This window comes from Papaver somniferum, chromosome 1 (assembly GCF_003573695.1).
Source record: "Papaver somniferum cultivar HN1 chromosome 1, ASM357369v1, whole genome shotgun sequence".
Lineage (NCBI taxonomy): Eukaryota > Viridiplantae > Streptophyta > Magnoliopsida > Ranunculales > Papaveraceae > Papaver > Papaver somniferum.
In genome coordinates, this window is record NC_039358.1 from 98,129,574 (window position 1) to 98,147,461 (window position 17,888).

Below are 17,888 nucleotides of genomic sequence, written 5' to 3' on the forward strand. Positions count from 1 at the left end.
ATTTAAATATATATTTGTTGCCCATGCATCATCATGTTCATATCCAAATTCAGTCACTAGAAGAGATCTATCCGCCTGGACAGAATAACCAAATTCACATTGCAATTATTATGACAAACCCAAAATTTCTTTGCATATACTATAATATGCAACAAACTTAGATTAAATAAAGAACAAGACAAAATTGATGCGTAAGTTACTGATAAAATTATCTAAGCAACCTGTACTCACCCGATCAGTTTCGCTAACATGGCTTGTCTGTCCATTACAGAAGGCCTCGCCACCTGAAAAACCAATTGCCCACATAAATAGTTAACAAAGACATAATAAACAAAACAAGATTGCAATAAGTAATCAGTAACATCCATACCGGCTGATGCAGAAAATGTACGGGTGTTCCAACACTTAGGACCTCCAACAAAATTCAACCTGGACATGAAGTTGAGATGCGCATAAAGACAACACAACCAGCAGCTAACCTCCAGGTACAAGAGTACCACCGCCAACACAGACACACACAAGAACCAGCCAGCCAACCACTCCAACATTAACACATTCCCCTCCACCACTTCTTTATCACCATAATCAGACCCCTACAATAAAATCAGAAAACGGAAATTACACATCCAGCAGTTCATTCATAGGACTAAAGAAAACACCTCAACAAAAACCTAACTAAAAAAATTCCCAAACCTGTTTTGAATCCAAATCACATTCAGCAGTTAAATTTTGAAGCGCTTCCATATCAGTACTCTGCATAAAACAAACAACATTATCAAAACCAGAAAATCAAAACAAGAAAAATACATAAAACAAGTACTAAATTGAGAACCAAAGGATTTACAAATTTGAACAAATATTAAGGGCTTTTCTCAGTAGTAAGAGCTGTGTAATCTAGGGTTTGAGGAGCAATAAGATCAAAGGGAAAGTGAGATCAAGGGTGCAATACAAAGAGAGAGCGAGAGAGCAATACCAATACACTATGAATGAACTGGCAATTCAGCTGCATATCTTCCAGAATCTCGGATGCCAACGATCACTTCAGGTTTGGATTCCTTACCAGTTGATTATACTGTGGAATAACATTGACTTCGAGGAACGCCCATGAATGAGTAGTATGGAGTTTATTAATCCTACTTTTAAAAGCAAAAGTAAAGGATTAGTAGCTAAAATTAGTCTGCTTTAGGTATATATAAATTGAGTACAAATGGAGCTTACCCCGCATTCCAGTTTGAGGATCAGCGGTAGGATTTGGTAGAAGCCCAGCTGCGTTGTTGAAGTTTTCACCCATACTCATCTACAACAAATGAGAAAAATAAACAAGAAGTTTAACTTACACCAACCAGGTATTATAAGATTATGCAGCTACCCATATCATAAATACTTCTAAAGAAAAAAATTGTCACGACACTCTTTTACCGATAGGACTTGCATCAGTATACTCCATGGCAAACCTGACTGTTTCATTCACGAGGTTCGTCTCCTTGACAGAACCTTCACCTTGCCCTGTATCAGTTTGCACATTGACATTTCAATAGAAAACATAAGTGTTATACAAAATAAAAAACATCACATAAGCAAAGCCATATTCATGCTAAGAACTACTGCATTTCACTTATAACTGTTATCTGTAATTCATTCTTACATGCTCAGAACCCAAAACATATGCAAAGCTTTTTTCTCTCCTAGTGATATAAGAAACAAACCCAAATTTTTAGACAACAGATCAAACCCCTAATTTCAAATAGCCGAATATCAACATAATAATTCTAAAACCCTAATTTGAAATAGCATAACAAACCTATTTAAAAAGTTGGAAACGAAAAGTTAGATCAACATCACGTCTTCTTAGATCTTCCATCAGTCTCCTCATTCATCCCCCCTTTTGTCCATATTTGTCCATATTTGGAATACACAGAGCAAAAAATTCATATTTGTCCACACATGAGTGACTCACTGACAAATCTGACATCAATCAAAGACAACCTAATATTCAATTCATTAGTTTGCTATAAACTGATCAATAAAGCTAACCTGGAATGGAAACTGAGGCCATGGTTCAGATACAAAGATTAGAAGTTCAATAAAGAAGAAAGAATTATAGAGAACCCGGAGATAAACCTAGACAATAGTTCAATTGAAATCTGCAATCCCAACGAAGCCATTTAAAATCGACTGCAATTAGACCTGAAATAGCTACTACCAAGTTAAAAAAGATCATTCAGCAATAGGGAATTACGAGTTACTAATAACAAAATTAGGGAACTAGGGTTTCTCCGTAAATAAAAGACCATTCAAAATTAAGGAATTAAACCATTCAAAATTAGGGAACTAGGGTTCCTGTGCATAAATGAGCTTACCAAATTCATATATGTATTAGGGATAAAAGAATTATACCTTTATCCAAACTGTTAGATTGAAGCAGTTGATTTTGATTTCCTGTTTTGCCTCGATTGAACTTCTGAATCATCACTTCAAACCCTAACTATCAATTTTATTTTCAATCACCATCATCTATTCTTAGAACCCTAAATTTCCTCCTATGATCTCACTTCTTTCTCCAATTTTAGCTCAACATATCGATTTATAATGCTCAAATCACCAAACCCAATCTCTAATTTCTTATTGTTTATCACTAAATTGAAACTTCAATAAAATTCAAAACCCTAACTTTTCAAATTAAACTCCCCATCTCTACGTCTTCTCGAAGCCTGTTTCCTCTATCAGCATCACCTACACGAACTAATTCCTAATCTCGATTATAAGGGTGAGGAATTGGAAGAAAAAACAAAAGAAAGAGTAAAGGTTCGGTGGTGGAAGTCTGGAAGATGAGGAATCGAGGCTGTGTTCAATCGAACGAAGAGATAGTTGAGATGATATGAAATAACTATCCGTCTCTTCAATTTCCTGTGTTCAATCGAACGAAAATGAAGGTGGAGGCGTTATAAGTTAGGGTTTTTTCAGCGCGGAAGGGAAAAGGTGGAGGCGTTTAGAGAGAAAGAGATGAGCGGAAGGGAAGAGAAGTGTGAGAGAAAATTTTCGTTTTTTATATAAATAAATGTGGACGTTGATTAGATAGTCATACGGATTCTTGAAAATCTTTGGACAGTAATGATTTTATTTAAGACATTCATACGGATCAAACAAATGTGTTTTCTTTGTGCTTTCTCTTTGTGTTTTTGTGCTTTCTCTTTGTGCTTTCGGATTGAATTTCAACTAGTCACATAGGTCATGAAGTAATTTTGACTAGTTATACAGATCATGAAGTACCTTTAGTTCATAATGGTAGACTCAGTTTAGTAGGATACCTCATCGAAATCGATAAATATGAAGCTCATTGTCGATTTGAACTTCAAATATGGTATAACGACATACAAATTATGAACCAAGAAGCTCCGGGTGGGTTCTGACTTCACAATTATCAGGATACATCCTCAAAATCGAAAAATATGAAGTTCAGTATTGATTCAAACTTCAAATGTGGTATAATGACATACAAACTATGAACCAAGAAGTTCCGGGATGGTTCTAATTACAAACTTAGCAGGATACATCATTGAAATCAATAAATATGAAGCACAATGTCGATTCGAACATCAAATTGGATATAATGACTTACAAACTATGAACCAAAAAGCTCTGAGAGGGTTCTGACTTCAAACTTAGCATGATACATCATCAAAATCGATAAATATGAAGCTCGATGTCGATTCGAACTTCAAATTCAGTATAATGGAAAACAATCTATGAATCATGAAGCTCCGAGAGGGTTTTGACTTCAAACTTAGCATGATACGTCATCAAAATCGCTAAATATGAAGCTCGATATCGATTGAACTTAAAATGCAGTATAATGTGATACAATCTATGAACCACGAAGCTCTAAGAGGGTTTTAACTTCAAACTTAGCATGATACATCATCAAAATCGATGAATATGAAGCTCAGTGTCGATTCGAACTTCAAATTCGGTCTAACGACTTACAAACTGAGTTCGACTTACAAACTGAATATGAATATGGACAGATTGAGTTCGATTTCAAGAGATTTCGATGATTTCAAAGAGAATAAAATGGGAAGGAGAAGATAAAGGTATCAGGAAAAATAAAAAGTGAGAGGGTGAGACTTGAGAGGCGAAGGAAAAATAGAAAGAGATTAGGTTTGAGTAATTTTCTCTCTCTTCTAAGCTTATGTATGAAAACCTAATAGTTTTCTCGACTAACTAATCAACGAGATAAAGGGACACAATATCTTGTTTGTGTTTTCCCCATATATACCTTAGCTCGATTTTAATGTGATAGAGATGTACTATCAGTACATATGATCCCAATTTAATTGTTCCACAAATATTTGATGGTCAGCTTCTTGTAATGTGTCAAAAATAAATCTATTCGGTTCCCATGGTTTAATAATATAGGTGGTGCAGTTTATTATGTTAGACCTTGGTTTCTATTTAGTTAGTCCGGAAAAGATTAGTAGAGTTAGACCTTAGTTTCTATTTAGCTTTCTATTTAGCTATTTCCGATAAGGGCAGTCTCTTTGCAGTGAAGTTGTGCTGCAGTTTTCTGAACTTGCCTACAATCTTAGTTTAAGCCTGCAAACTGTTGTAAGGTAGTGCAGTACTCAGTTTTATGAACTGATGTACATGCTGTACAACTATTTCTTCATGATACTTGGGAGAGAAAACAAACCCATTCACACGGTACATAACAAACTCTTTCGCATCAACAGGACCTCTTACATATCTCCACAACAATGTATCCGTTTTATTTTCTTTTATCAGCTACGCAATAAAATAAAACACCACTACCATTAATAGCAAACCAACATACATTTTGCAAACACTGTCAGTATAAAGTAGACATTTTGCAAACAACTGGCATGAGAGCGCAGGAGTCGACACAAGTACTAAATGTTTCAGACCCGCTACACAGCTGGTCATATGAATATTACATTGTCCTCAATGTAATTGAGTCGTAGAAATCAAGGTGGGAAATTATAAATTGCAAAAATAAAGAAACAAATAAAAATAAAAGATAGAGAAAAGGGAACAAATCTGATGGCTTGACTCCCACGAAGCGAAATGTATTGTTTCCCTGCTTTCAATAACACATAATCTCAAACAAAATGAGGTTGATACCCCAAAGTAAGCTGCCAATCATATATATAGAGTCTTAAAAGTTGGGGATCAACCCAACCAATCCGGTTGCCAGTTCAACCCTATGAAATGAAGTTGTAAAATATCAGAATTTTCAAACTCAGTTTGCCAGATTACTAGAGATAGACCCGAGGTTCTCATTTTGGTGAACTGAAGTTGTGAAATATCAGAATTTACAAACTCAATTTGCCAGATTACTAGAGATTGACCCGAGGTTCTCATTCTGGTGAACTGAAGTTGTGAAATATCAGAATTTACAAACTCAATTTGCCAGATTACTAGAGATTGACCCGAGGTTCTCATTCTGGTGAACTGAAGTTGTGAAATATCATAATTTACAAACTCAATTTTCCAGAATACTAAAGACTGACCCGAGATTCTCATTCCGGTGAACTGAAGTCGTGAAATATCAGAATTTACGAACTCAGTTTGCCAGATTACTAGAGATTGACCCGAGGTTCTCATTCCGGTGAATTGAAGTTGTGAAATATCAGAATTTACAAACTCAATTTGCCAGATTACTAGAGATTGACCCGAGGTTCTCATTCTGGTGAACTGAAGTTGAGAAATATCATAATTTACAAACTCAATTTGCCAGATTACTAAAGACTGACCCGAGATTCTAATTCCAGTGAACTGAAGTCGTGAAATATCAGAATTTACGAACTCAGTTTGCCAGATTACTAGAGATTGACCCGAGGTTCTCATTCCGGTGAACTGAAGTTGTGAAATATCAGAATTTACAAAATCAGTTTGCCAGATTACTAGAGATTGACCCGAGGTTCTCATTCCGGTGAACTGAAGTTGTGAAATACCAGAATTTACAAATTCAGTTCGCCAGATTACTCGAGATAGAGTCGTGGTTTTCATTCCGGTATACTGAAGTTGTGAAATATCAGAATTTACAAACTCAGTTTGCCAGATTACTCGAGATAGAGTCGTGGTTCTTATTCCGGTGAACTGAAGTTGTGAAATATCAGAATTTACAAACTCAGTTTGCCAGATTACTAGAGATTGACTTGAGGGTCTCATTCCGGTGAACTGAAGTTGTGAAATATCAGAATTTACAAACTCAGTTTGCCAGATTACTAGAAATTGACTTGAGGTTCTTATTCCGGTGAACTGAAGTTGTGAAATATCGGAATTTACAAACTCAGTTTGCCAAATTACTCGAGATAGAGCCGTGGTTCTCATTCCGGTTAACTGAAGTTGTGAAATGTCAGAATTTACAAACTCAGTTTGCAGATTACGGTATGAAACGATAAAATTATCCTTGCCGAAATAAATGTAGCAAGTATTGTGGAGACTGTGAAAATAACCGGACCACCGTTACTTGAACAAGTGCAGCGAATTCAAGAGATCGTGAAAATGACCAAACTACCCTTATTAGAATAAATATACTATCTAAGGAATGTGAAAATGACCAAACTACCCTTATCCCAGAATCTAAGAAATGTAAAAATGACCATATTACCCTTACTAGGAATTAGTGCCATAAATATCATGGAGACAGTTAAAATGACCATACTACGCTTATCGGAAATAAGTAAAGTAAATATTACAGATTGTGAAAATGACCATATTACCCTTACTAGAAATAAGTCAATAAATATCATAAAGACAGTGAAAATGACCAAACTACCCTTATCAAAAATAAGTAAAGTAAATATTATAGACTGTGAAAATGACTATTCTACCCTTACTGGAAGTAAGTGCTATAAATATTATGGAGATTGTCAAAATGACCAAACTACCCTTATTGGAAACAGGTGCAATAAATATCACACAGACGGTGAAAATGACTATACTACCCTTACCAGAAATTAATGAAATAAATATTATGGATACTGTGAAAATGACCAGACTACCCTTATCAAAAATAAGTAAAGAAAATATTACAGACTGTGAAAATGATTATTTTACCCTTACTGGAAATAAGTGCAACTAATATTATGGAGACTGTCAAAATGACCAGACTATCCTTATCAGAAATAAGCAAAGTGAATATTACAGACAATGAAAATGACCATACTCCCCTTATTGGAAATAAGTGCAATAAATATTATGAAGACTGTGAAAATGACCAGACTACCCTTATCGGATATGAGTAAGTAAATATTACAGTCTGCTAAAATGACCATTTTACCCTTAGGGGAAATATGTGCAATAAATGTTATGGAGACTGTCAAAATGACCAAACTACGCTTATTGGAAATAAATGCAATAAATATCACACAGACGGTGAAAATGACCCTACTACCCATATGGAAATTAGTGAAATAAATCTTATGGAGACCGTGAAAATGACCAGACTACCCTTATTGGAAATAAGTAAAGTGAATATTATAGCCAGTAAAAATGACCATATTACCCTTACTGGAAATAAGTGCAATAAATATTAAATATTATTGAAACTGTGAAAATGACCAGATCACCCTTTTCGTTATGAATAAAGTAAATATTACATGTGACTCTGTGAAAATGACCATTTTACCCTTAGGGGAAATAAGTACAATAAATGTTATGGAGACTGTGAAAATGACCAGACTACACTTATCAGAAATAAGTATAGTAAATATCACTGACAGTGAAAATGACCAAATTACCCTTATTAGAAATAAGTGCAATAAATATCATGGTGACAAAGAAAATGACCAGACTACCCATATCGGAAATAATCTAAGTAAATATTATAGACTGTGAAAGTGACCATTTTGCCCTTACCGGAAAATGACCATTTTACCCTTACGACCGTAAGGGTAAAATGGTCATTTTCACATCTCCGTAATATTTACCGCACTTATTTCCAATAAGCGTAATATGGTCATTTTCACAATCTGTAATATTTACTTTACTTATTTACGATAAGGATAGTCTAGTCATTTTCACGGTCTCCATAATATTTATTGCACTAATTTCTATCAAGGGTAATATGTTCATTTTCACAGTTTGTAATATTTAGTTTACTTATTTCCGATAAGGGTAGTCTGGTCATTTTCACAGTCTCCATAACATTTATTGCACTTATTTTCACTAAGGTAAAATGGTCATTTTCACATACTACAACATTTACTTTACTTTTTCATAAGGGAAGTTCAGTCATTTTTATAGTCTCCATGATATTTGTTGCGATAATTTCTAGTAAGGGTAATATGGTCATTTTCACAGTCTCAAATATTAACTTTACTTATTTTTAATAAGGGTAGTCTGGTCATTTTCACAGTATTGCACTAATTTCCATTAAGGGTAATATGGTCATTTTCACAGTTTGTAATATTTACTCAACTTATTTCCGATAACGATAGTCTGGTCATTTTCACAGTCTCCATAATATTTATTGCACTAATTTCCATTAAAGGTATATGGTTATTTTCATAGTTTGTATATTTTACTTTACTTATTTTCGATAAGGGTAGTTTGGTCATTTTCACAGTCTCCATAACATTTATTAACCTTATTTCCAGTAAGGGTAAAATCGTCATTTCCAAAGACTATATATTTACTTGACTTATTTTTGATAAGGGCAGTTTGGTCATTTATAGTCTCCATGACGTTTATTGATTTAATAAGGGTATATGATCATTTTTATAGTCTGTAATATTTACTTTACTTATTTCCAATAAGGGTAGTCTGGTCATTTCACAGTTTCCATAATATTTATTGCCTATGTTTCCAATAAGGGTAAAGTGGTTATTTTCATAGTCTGTAATATTTACTTTACTAATTTTTGATAAGGGTAGTTTGGTAATTTTCTTTGTCTCCATGATATTTATTGCACTTATTTCCAGTAAGGGTACTATGGTCATTTTTAGTCTGTAATATTTACTTTACTTATTTCTGATAAGTGTAGTTTGGTCATTTTCATAGTCTGCATGATATTTATTGCATTTATTTCCAGTAAGGGTAATATGGTCATTTTTACAATCTGTATATATGTACTTTACTTATTCTTGATAAGGGTAGTCAGGTCATTTTCATAATCTCCAGAATATTTATTACACTTATTTCCAGTAAGGGTAAAATAGTCATTTTCATAGTATGTAATATTTACTTTACTTATTTCTGATAAGAGTAGTTTGGTCATTTTCATAGTCTCCATGATATTTACTGCGCTTATTTCTAGTAAGGGTAATATGGTCATTTTTATAGTGTCCATGATATTTATTGCACTTATTTCTAGTAAGGGTAATATGGTCATTGTCATAGTAAGGGTAATATGGTAGTTTTCAAAATGTGTAATATTTCCTTTACTTATTTCCAATAAGGGTAGTCTGGTCATTTTCACAGTCTCCATAATATTTATTGCACTTATTTCCATTAAGGGTAAAATGATCATTTTCACAGTATGTAATATTTTCTTTACTTATTTCTTATAAGGGTTGTATGGTTGTTTTCACAGTCTGTAATAATTACTTTACTTATTTCCGATAAGGTTAGTCTGGTCATTTTCACAGTTTCCTTAACATTTATTGCACTAATTTCCGTTAAGGGTAATATGGTCATTTTCACAGTCTGTAATATTTACTTCACTTATTTCTGATAAGGGTAGTCTGGTCATTTTCACAGTCTGCATAATATTTCGTTGCACTTTTTTCCATTAAGGGTAGTATGGTCATTTTAACAGTCTGTAATATTTACTTTACTTATTTCCGATAAGGGTAGTCTGGTCATTTTCACAATCTTCGGAATTTTTATTGCACTTATTACGATAAGGGTAGTCTGGTAATTTTCACCGTCTTCGGAAGAAGCAGATATGTCAAAGTCAAATTTCTATAAAGTCATGACTTGTTGACTTGGTCTTGATCCTGTTTTCTAATAAGAAAATTAAAGAAAAAAAAGAAAAATGTATTTTGATTTATAGAAATGAAATATAATTGTTAGTTTGTACAAATGTGGGAAAATTAGTGACAAGTAAAATTCAAAGTGTTATAATTTTGGGGTTGTTTTAGATGTGTTGAAATATTTGGGTGGAATCATCACTTTGAATTATAATTGTGTGTCTGTAAAATTGTCAACAAATATTATTGTGACTAATAAAAGAATTTAATATTCCTAATTATTATCACGAATACAAAATTTAATAACAGTTATAACTGTTGCAGGACTTATCACAGGTGTATCTGTGACTGAAAAATAAACTGTGACAGGTTGCACTGTTACAAAATCCTGATTTTGGTGTAGTGTTAAAAAGTGGAGAAGTGGGGTTGTGTAAAAAGTGGTGATCACCACGTTTCCATTACGAGGGAGAACTGGTCACACTTTCACCCACTACTCTCATTACTGTTAACCGTCCGTCCTTTCCTGACACTTTCTCGTAATGGGCGCGTTGTACGTTGTAAACCGCCACCAATACCCCAGTGAGCATCCCCCAGTTTGTGACATGTTTGATGTCTCGAGTGAATGGGTCAAGTCGTGAGACTCACCGCTAAAAGCAGCATATAGTGCTTTTTAGGTCAAATAATAAATTATTAGTGAAATAAATATTTATAAAACATCGCTTATAATCGATGTATAAAGCATCGCTTTTAAACAAGCAGCTGAAAATATTCGATGTGTAGGAAGCATCGTTGTTTTAGAGCTCGTTCGAATTAGTCACAAATTGAGCGTCTTAAAAAGGTAGCATGACCGGCCACCTTTAGGTGATCATTTGAGAACCATATGGGTGAGCTACCACTTAGTCGATCGCTCCCTATGGAGGAGGGGTGGCCGATGATCACAGTGTTACCCTGTTGACCTCCTGAAAACAAATCTAAACCATCCAACCAGGCTAGCGAAGTTGCATGGACGAGATGATTTGCGGCAGTTGCATATTGTCGTTGATGTAATTTAGGGTTTAGGAGTCGTGCGGCCTGTTGGGATTATGCCCAAAAGCAATAAATTTGACGGTCGCATTTTATTATTATCTAACAGTTCATATTAACATGCTATATGAGATATGGTCGAATATATTATTTGTAATTTATACAGTGGGAGATATAATATATTGGTGACATTTATTTGTTCGTAATATCTATGTGAATTTTATTCATTGTTTAGATTATAACTTGCTATGACAAATACATATGTATTATGATGAATCTCAATCATAGAAGTGGAGACTTCTAACAGGTTGATATAATTGGATTATATCGAACCGATCAGTTAGTTTTGTTCATTGTATATCAGCTATTGAATGGATCTAAGCTACTACTTTACGTAAGTTCTTAAACCTGGGGATATGTATATACCTTACGTGTATTTCCGGGTATCTTGTCTTACCAAGCAGTGAAGTCATTAATTTGGATCCAATATCTGGGTAAGATGGATAGTTGTGAGTGCGCGGTAAGAATATATATGTTAAATATGGTATCCACCTCGGATGTGTATTCCCTTGGATTATTGTGCGAGAATTATTATTCTAGACTGGCCAGTGATCATTTAAATTGCTTAAGTGATTATTAGAATAATAATATGAAAAGCGCATCAAGGACCAAAATACAAATTTTGTATAGGAGCTGATATGTAAGTGTTACGTGCCTATGAGAATTTATGAATACCGGTATTAGCGGAGGGAGTTACTATAAGAAAGTAGAGGAAGGGTTTTACTTTTATTAAAACAGGTAATTTTAGAGTGTTTGTCAATTACAAGTCTTTGGTGGAGTGACTTGTAATTTCTTAACCGTGTTTTAAATTGTGTGAGACACAAAGAATTCTTTATGGTTAAGAAAATCTAAAATTGCTTGTAGTCCAAGAGACCTAATTGTATTTGGAGAAGGTTTTTGAGACCAGGAAGGATATTCCATATATGAAAGCTATATAAAGGGAGCAAGTTATCAAAGTTAGACACACGGAAAGCTAAGAAAGTCAAGCCTTCCTGTTCTCCCGTCCTTGTACAATTAAGAATTTTGTGTGAAAGCCCAAAACCAGAAACGTGTGCTTCCCTCACGTGTTTCTCTTGCAAGTTCTCACAGTGGTGAAAGAACAAACAAATCAAAAGGAGTTTGATTTGATTTTTCATAGTTGCTGGCGTTGATAAACAAAAGAAGTGGTGTTTGGTGTTAGAAACAAAGCTACATCAGGTCTTGTTCTTTCTTCCCGTCACGGCACAAAACGGTGGTGATTGAAGATAAAGCTTCAAGAGAGGAAATTGGTTTGTGGTGTTATTGCTGCTTGATTTTGGATTAGCGAATCCAGGTACACAGATCTCTTAATCCCGTTTGCTATTATTAACATCTATGAAACTTAATGTTGGGTTTTGGTAGAAAATTTTTAAAAACTCAATTTCTGCTGCGTTTTTGATCGATTCCTAACAATGGCATCAAGAGCTAGGTTTAGATGTTAATAAATAATAATTGCAATTTTATTGATCATGATAGAGATTATGATGGGTTTTAAAAATTAGATTTTTTTTTTGAATTTTGGAATTTCTATGAATTGTGTGAACCCTAGATTTATCAATTTGAGAAATTTGATATTAAAATTTATGATTTATAAGATTAATTAACATGGGTACTTGCTGAATTTTGTATGGGATACAAATTTATATATGTATTAAGTTTGCTAATATGATTATGCTAAGCTATGAAATCATTATGATTGAATATATGGGTCCTCCTCTATTTTACATGAGATGTATAAATTGGGGTTTTTGGTTAATTGTCCTGTATATTAAAGAACCAAATCTCTGTTTGGTTAATAAAAGTCCACAATTTTGTTTGATAATTAGTCCAAAACAGTTTTGGTCTTTATTATCTAATTCAAAGTTTCAATGGATTTGGTACTTACAACAAGTACAGTAATGCTACCACTTAAGATCGTGAACACGTTCATCACAGTAAAGTTGCATGATGACTTTGATGATTTGGTAGTAACAATCATTATAGTAATACACATATATGAGCTTGAGTATTAAGTCATCATGCAACTTTACCAATATGTATGTACTAGTAATCTCCATGAAGGATATGTATGGATACTTTTCTAATTCACATGAGATGTTTGAATTAGTGGTTAAGAGATTTGTTTTCAAATTATTTTTCCTTAAAACTTGTTTTCTCTGTACTTGAAAACAAACTCTAATAGCTTTTGAAAAATGAAGCTACCTTTGGTATAAGTGGGTACCGGAGTTACCGATGTAATAAAAATCTATAAATAATTTGTTAGGTCCAACACGTTTTGGTCCAGCTTGTCTAAAACAAATATTAATGGATTTGGCTTATTATGAAAAGGCATAACCACTTATCTCTTTAGATTACCAACTCCATCCATATATAGTAATGTTACCTTGTGGTTTTGGTGATTATAGTATAAATGTAAATAAGTGAATGATGTTTGATTATTCAAGTTGTATTTACATACTAATTATTGGTTTAAGGGCATATGTGTGGAAGATACAGTATCGTCTTATACTAATTAGATTGGAAATCATAAATGTGTAGTATTGTTTTCTATTTATGCATGAGATGTATGAACGTTAAATGCAATGTACTACAAGCCCTTGTCTAAGAAATTAAGTGGGAGAGGGATTTTCGTATCCCGCGGCCTTCCATAAACAAAATCAGATTATATGAACAGTTTTGTTCTCCCTAAGGAGACAATACAGTTTATGTAGATTTTGAAAGTTGTCTATGGGTTACACTTAACTTTAAATAAGTAATTTGGTTTCCCTAAGGAGTCAAATATTTATTTTAGAGGCCAAAATTATCGGATTGTTGATTTAATTTGACATGAGATGTTTAGGATTGTTAAATCATTGAAAAATTCTTTCACCTGAAAAACTATATGCGCAACTAATTCCCTAAGGAATGTTACGTATGTAAAGTTTTGGGAATCCGATGTTTATTGTAATACTAGGGAGTTGCGATAAATAGATTTTTTATTTTGTATTCATTTCTAAGAACTGTTTTATCTCACGACGATTTACTTGTAATGCATGTTTAGATGTCGATGTCGAACCTCAGCCCCTTACAAATTATCTTGAAAGAAAACCAATTAAGCGGTCCCAACTATGTTGATTGGAAGAGAAACTTGGATATTGTGCTCATTGTACAAGATTACAAGTTTGTTCTTAATGAACCAGAACCCGTACTCCCTGAACCCCAAGAAACAGCTGGTGCACATGCAAGGTGGAAGAAGGCCAATGATATGGCCAAGTGCTATATCATGGCTTCTATTTCCAATGTATTGCAGCATTAGTATGAGGGCTTTGAGAAAGCTGTTGAGATCATTAATGGTCTCAAGGAAATGTTTTCTGAACATAATCGTCCCGCCAAAGTGGAGGCAACTAGAAAGCTAATGAACACTATGATGCAAGAAGGAACTTCAGTTCGTGATCACGTTATTCTCATGATGTCTCTGTTTAACGAACTAGAAACCCTTGGGTCAACTATGGATGCTGACATGAAAGTTGACATTGTTCTCAATTCCCTTCCCAGTTCGTTTGCACATTTCAAGTTGAATGTCAACATGAATAAGATGGTCTTAACTCTTCCTGAGTTACTTAACCAATTTCAAACTGCGGAAGAAATTTTGGAAAACAAAAAGGCAAGTGGAAGTGTTCACTTAGCGGAGGATTCTAAGTGTAAACCCAAACGAAAGAATCCAAAGAAAAAGGTTCAGCAAGCATCCCCTGGTGCAGATAATGCTTTGGGTGTTAGAAGGGATATGGGAGAAAGTGTTGCAAAGGGAAAGTGTTTCCATTGCAATGAGACTGGTTATTGGAAGCGCAACTGCAAGGAATACTTAGCTAAGAAGAATTCAGGAGGTATTTTTTGAATCTTTAGTTGTTGAGGCAAATGTTGCCAAGTATACATCAAACACTTGGTGCATATATTCTGGAGCCATTAATCATGAATGTGATTCATTGCAGGGGTTTCAGATAACCATACAACTAGGTAAAGAAGAAATTTACCTAAGCCTAAAATCGGATGCAAGAGTTGCTGTCGTAGTCGTAAAAAGACGTCTTAGCAGTAGTAGTATTAAGGAGAATAAGATTTTATTTTTGAAAAAGTGCTTAAATGTGGCAGACACTAGGCGGAATTTAATTTCAGTGTCCTGTCTCGTTAGAGATGGTTTGACAATTAAATTTGATTCTTTTAAGGTTGTAATTAATTAAAAATTGTTTAGTTATTTTACTGGTGTGTTGGCGCATAGTTTATATCTTATTTCTCCTGATTATTCCTTGTGTTTTAGATTTTTTAAATAGTGAATGTATACCATCTGTTACCACTCTCAAAAGGAAAAGTCCATCGACTAACGCTACATACTTATGACATCTAAGGCTTGGTCATATTAGCCTTAACAGGATCAAACGGTTGGTTCAAAATGGATCTCTTGATTCATTAGAAATTGAACCATGGTCAGTTTGTGATTCCTGTTTGGAAGGTAAAATGAGCAAGTGGCCCTTTTTGGAAGGTATTAGAGCCAATGAAGTATTAGAGTTAGTTCATACTGATGTATGTGGACCGATGAATGTTAGAGCTAGAGGTGGCTATGAGTATTTCATCACTTTCACTGATGATTATTCTAGATACGGCTACATCTATCTTGTGCATTATAAGTCTGATTCTTTTGAAAAGTTCAAAGAATACAAGTCAGAGGTCGAAAACCAAACTATAAAGAAATTGAAATCCATTCGATCAGATCGAGGTGGTGAATATCTTTCAAACCTGTTTGGTGCATACTTAGCAGAACATGGGTTTGTATCCCAGTTGACTTTACCTGGAACACCGCAGCAAAGTGGTGTTGCAGACATAAGGAACAAAACGTTGCTAGAAATGGTAAGTTCTATGGTGAGTTCCTAAGACAACATACATTCTGAATTTTGGGGATTAGCCTTAGAAACAACAACATACATTCTGAATTTGGTACCTAGTAAGGGAGTTCCTAAGACAACCAGGAAGTTGTGGTCTGGAAAGAGAGTTTAAGAATTTGGGTTGTCCAGCACGTGTGCTAAAAGGAAACTCTAGTTAACTAGAACCAAAGTCAGAAGTTGGCTTGTTTGTAGGTATCCAAAAGGTACTCGAGCAAGTTTATTTATAATCCGAAAGAACAAAAGTTAGTAATAATGATGTTTCTTGAGAACGATTATATTATAAGCCTCGCAGTAAAGTTGTGCTTAAAGAGTTGTGTGAAACTGGTTCAGCAGGAGTTAGTAATACTTCTAGTTCACTTCCAGTAAAATATGAAGTGTCTAACAAGGCTGCTCCTTTTTTGCGATTTATAACTTTTGAAATTCTTGAAATTAATGAACAAACTTGTAATAGTATAGTAAGAGCACGCAGATTATCCAATTTACATACAAATTCTTATGTGGTTGAGCATTAACAAATAGTTCAGTAGGATATCCCGATCTTTATTGAACCTTTAGTTGATCCGGGTCTATATATGGATGAAGAAGTAGTATATCCTCAACCTGAAGTTGAACCTCAAGTTCAACCACAAGTTGTAGGACAACCGGATCAACAAGTTGAACAAATAGTGGATGCTCAACCAATGTTTACAATCAACTCAAGGAAACATGGTGATGTTTTTGGTATTGTATGTAGATGATATAATACTCATTGGAAATGATGTAGGGGCATTATCATCAGTAATGCTATGGCTTTCCAATCACTTTTAGTATAGAAGACTTAGGAGAGGCCAGTTACATTCTAGGCATTAACATTCTTAGAAATCAGAATGCAAGAATGATAGGCTTATCCTAAGCTAATTACATTGACAAATTGTTGGAGAGATTTGCTAATCAAAACTCAAAGAAGGGTTTCTTACGCTGTAGACATGGTATAAAACTTACAAAAGTTCTTTGTCCCAAGAAATCAGAGATAATGCAAGAATTGAGTAGCGTACCTTGTGTTTAGACTATAGGTAGTTTCATGTATGCCATGCAAGACACTTTGTCATGCAGTTGGGATGGCCAGTCATGTTGACGAGATGGGATTCAAATCTGAATTTAATTTGATTGTTTTCGTGCAATGGGAGATTGTTGGGATTATGCCCAAAAACAATAAGTTTGACGGTCGCATTTTATTATTATCTAACAGTTAACATGCTATGTGAGATATGGTCGAATAAATTATTTGTAATTTATATAGTGGGAGATATAATATATTGGTGACATTTATTTGTTCGTAATCTATGTGAATTGTATTCATTGTTTGGATTATAACTTGCTATGATAAATACATATGTATTATGATAAATCTCAATCATAAAAGTGGAGACTTCTAAATCTAGCAGGTTGATATAATTAGATTATATCGAACCGGTCGGTTAGTTCTGTTCATTGTATATCAGCTATTGAATGGATCTAAGCTACTACTTTACGTAAGTTCTTAAACCTGAGGATATGTATATACCTTACGTGTATTTCCGGTATCTTGTCTTACCAAGCAGTGAGGTCATTAATTTGGATCCAATATCTGGGTAAGATGGATAGTTGTGAGTGCGCAGTAAGAATATATATGTTCAATATGGTATCCGCCTCGGATGTGTATTCCCTTGGATTATTGTGCGGGAATTATTATTCTAGATTGGCCAGTAGTCATTTAAATTGTTTAAGTGATTATTAGAATAATAATATGAAAAGCGCATCAAGGACCTAAATATAAATTCTACATAGGAGCTGATATGTAAGTGTTACACGCCTATGAGAATTTATGAATACCGGTATTAGCGGAGGGACTTACTATAAGAAAGTAGAGGAAGGGTTTTACTTTTATTAAAACAGGTAATTTTAGAGTATTTGTCAATTA

The 17,888-nt window shown here is 34.1% G+C and overlaps 1 long non-coding RNA gene across 2 annotated transcripts; it reads right to left on the reverse strand.

Moving 5' to 3' along the window:
- Positions 1 to 577: 577 nt before the first annotated feature.
- Positions 578 to 1,498, reverse strand: LOC113331527. Of its 2 annotated transcripts, none has more exons than XR_003351002.1 (5): positions 1,420 to 1,498; positions 1,219 to 1,297; positions 974 to 1,133; positions 694 to 753; positions 578 to 593 (listed from the first exon to the last, which is right to left on the reverse strand). It is a non-coding gene; the product is annotated as an uncharacterized LOC113331527 (long non-coding RNA). The 2 variants fall into 2 exon arrangements; XR_003351004.1 differs by having other exon boundaries at positions 974 to 1,136.
- Positions 1,499 to 17,888: the final 16,390 nt, after the last annotated feature.